At 37.8% G+C, this 3,749-nt stretch overlaps 1 pseudogene; it reads left to right on the top strand.

The window, feature by feature from the left end:
- The first annotated feature begins 605 nt into the window (after nucleotides 1-605).
- On the top strand, nucleotides 606-2,655 carry LOC107132606 (zinc finger protein 709-like; annotated as a pseudogene).
- Nucleotides 2,656-3,749: the final 1,094 nt, after the last annotated feature.

Genomic DNA, 3,749 nt, shown 5'->3' with positions numbered 1-3,749 from the left:
CCTCATGACCTTTGCCAGGGGCGGAGCTCACTCCCCACACCCTATCCATGTAAACAATGTGGAAAAACCTTTAGATATCTTCAAACTTTTCAAATACATGAAAGGACTCACACAGGAGAGAAACCCTATGAATGTAAGTAATGTGTTAAAGCTTTTGTTTCTCCTGTAGGATTGCAAAACCATGAAAGAAATCACAATGGAGAGAAATTCTACACATGTAAAACATGTAGTAAAGCATTCAGTTATTCCAGTTCTCTTCAAAAACATGAAAGAAATCGTACTGGAGAGAAACCTTACAAATATAAGGAGTGTGGAAAAGGCTTTATTTTTCTCTCAAGCCTTAGAGCAGACATGATAAGACACTCTGGAGATGGACCTTATAAATATAAAGAATGTGAGAAAGCATTCATTACTCCCAGTTCATTTCAAATACATGTAAGGACTCACACAGGAGAGAAGCCTTATAAATGTAAACAATGTGGGAAAACTTTCAATTGGCCTACTTCCATTCACAGACATGAAAAAAGTCATAGTGGAGAGAAACCCTGTACGTGTAAGCAATGTAGTAAAGCCTTCAGTTTTTCCAGATCCTTTCAAAGCCATGAAAGGAGACCAGTGGAGAAGAGCCCTATGGATGTAAAAAATGTGGTAAAGCCTTCAGTAGTCCAAATTCCTGTCAAAAACATGAAAGAAGTCATAGTGGAGAGAAACCTTATGAATATAAGGAATGTGGGAAAGCCTTCAGTTCTCTCACCAAATTTCAAAGACATGTAATGAAGCACACTAGAGACAGACCTTATAAATGTAAGGAGTGTGGGAAAATCTTTGATTGTTCCAGTTACTTTCAAAGTCATGAAAGGATTCACAGTGTAGAAAAACCCTTTGAATGTAAGGAACGTTATAAAGCCTCCAGTACTCCTAGGTCCCTTCAAAAACATGAAAGAATTCATACTGGAGAGAAACCTCATATATGTAAGGAGTGTGGTAAAGCCTTTAGTTATCCCAGTTTCCTGTAAAAACACGAAAGGAGTTATACTGGGAAGAAATCCTATCAGTGTAAACAATGTAGTAAAGCCATCATTTATTTCAGTTCCCTTTGAAGTTATGAAAGAACTCATACTGGAGAGAAACCCTATGAATGTAAGGAATGTGGGAAAGCCTTCACTTTTCCCTCAAAATTTCATTTACACATGATAAAGCACACTGGAGTCAGACCTTATTTGTGTAAGATATGGGAAAGCCTTCGGTTGTCCCAGTTCATTACAAAACCATGAAAGAACTCATATTGGAGAGTAACCCTATGAATGTAAGAAAGTGGGAAAGCCTTTAGTTCTATCACCAAATTTTCAAGATATGTGGTGAAGCACACTGGATACTCTAAGAAATGTAGGAAAGCCCTCAAGTTTTTCAGTTCATTATGAAGTCAGAACTCACAGTGGTAAGAAACCACATGAATGTAAAAATTATAGGAAAGCCTTCAGTGGTCCCAGTTCTCTTCAAAACCATGAGACCATTCATAATGGAAAGTAGGCCTATGAATGTAAGAAATATAGGAGAACTTTCAGTTGTCTCAGTTCATTCTAAATACAGAAAGGAATTCACACTGTAGAGAACTACTTTGAATGCAAAAAAAATATGGTAAAGCCTTCAGCAATTCCTGTTATGTTCAAATGCATGAAAGAACTCTTAACAAACTGAACGTAAGGAATATTAGAATGCCTTTGTCACATGACATTTTAAGAATGCAAGATGATGCACATCATGTAAATGTGAGAAATTGGGGGATTTTCTCTCATATTCTTGGGAAAGAACTCCCTCTAGAGAGAATTCTGTTAAATGCAAACAATATATGGAAACCTTAATTTGCCTTACATTCTTAAAACCATGTAAGAATGTACACTGGATAGATACCATATAACTGAAATGAAAAGTAAAACTATTAATTTGAAACAAATATCTTTATAGTCATATGAAAACTGCACTGGAAAAAACTCATGTTAATGTAAGTAATATGGGTAAGCCTCTGCAAATTCATGTAGAATGCTCTCAAAGTTACAATATGGAGGAAATGTTATAAACTTTAAACATACATTTTCCCTACCAGTGGCATACTCTTAAAGTTATTCTCTGAAGTATGGAATTCTACTTATTTTTGCAAGTAAATATTGAGGTAAAATAATTCTGTAGATACTCTTTAGGCTGTCATTCCTAAGTTTAATAAGTAATTTAACCTTTTATCAGTTAAATTTTTTTATTTTTACTGTTAAGACTCTGATCCATGGGTGATTTGAAGTGTATTTCTAATATACAAGTAGGTTTCATTTTTAAATAATTTTGTAATTTTTGTGTAAATAAGGGAACACAAAAAAATGACATTTTGGTACTTGTTTCTTGTGGCAAGTACTCAACATCCCTTTTACATTATATTCAAATTTTTCATTGGCTTAAGAGCTTTGTTCCATTTCCTTCCTAACAGAAATGTAATAAAGAGTTGGGCATGTATTTGTAAGTATGCAGAGTTCCTCATGTAGTCTCATGTGAATTATTCTTTTCATCTTTTGTCCTTTGTTATTCGTCATTCCTTCTGGCTAGGATTTTGGCTCTGGAATATTGAGAGACCTGTGTGATGACAATAAAATCTAGAGTTGGAGATGACTCTTTTTAACTGTTTTGTCAATGTGAGTAATGTGAACTACAGTCTCTAGACTCTGTTGCTTTTATGGTCCCATGTTAGAATTCACCAAACCTGAATAGACAGGTAACTTGAAATGCAAAGTGAAATAGTATTAGGTAGATTTGGAGCCACCTGTATGGAAAGAGACAAGAAGCATAGGGCTTTTACAGGCATTTGCTTCAAGCCTACTTTCCTCATTTTTTGCTCTGCCAGTCAAGAATATCCTGAAAACTGAAGAGTCCAAGATGATAGAGTAGGAAGACCCTGAGCTCACCTTCTCCCATCAGATCAGATCAGTCACTCAGTCGTGTCCGACTCTTTGCGACCCCATTGAATTGCAGCACGCCAGGCCTCCCTGTCCATCACCAAGTCCCGGAGTTCACTGAGACTCACGTCCATCGAGTCAGTGATGCCATCCAGCCATCTTATCCTCTGTCGTCCCCTTCTCCTCCTGCCCCCAATCCCTCCCAGCATCAGAGTCTTTTCCAATGAGTCAACTCTTCGCATGAGGTGGCCAAAGTACTGGAGTTTCAGCTTTAGCATCATTCCTTCCAAAGAAATCCCAGGGCTGATCTCCTTCAGAATGGACTGGTTGAATGTCCTTGCAGTCCAAGGGACTCTCAAGAGTCTTCTCCAACACCGCAGTTCAAAGGCATCAATTCTTCTGCACTCAGCCTTCTTCACAGTCCAACTCTCACATCCATACATGACCACAGGAAAAACCATAGCCTTGACTAGACGAACCTTTGTTGGCAAAGTAATGTCTCTGCTTTTGAATATGCTATCTAGGTTGGTCATAACTTTCCTTCCAAGGAGTAAGCGTCTTTTAATTTCATGGCTGCAATCACCATCTGTAGTGATTTTGGAGCCCCCCAAAATAAAGTCTGACACTGTTTCCACTGTTTCCCCATCTATTTCCCAGGAAGGTGGGACTGGATGCCATGATCTTCGTTTTCTGAATGTTGAGCTTTAAGCCAAGTTTTTCACTCTCCACTTTCACTTTCATCAAGAGGCTTTTGAGTTCCTCTTCACTTTCTGCCATAAGGGTGGTGTCATCTGCATATCTGAGGTTATT

The sequence above is a fragment of the Bos taurus genome, chromosome 7 (assembly GCF_002263795.3).
Source record: "Bos taurus isolate L1 Dominette 01449 registration number 42190680 breed Hereford chromosome 7, ARS-UCD2.0, whole genome shotgun sequence".
NCBI lineage: Eukaryota > Metazoa > Chordata > Mammalia > Artiodactyla > Bovidae > Bos > Bos taurus.
The sequence above is the reverse complement of the archived record's forward strand: the minus strand, read 5'-3'. Positions and strand labels throughout refer to the sequence as shown.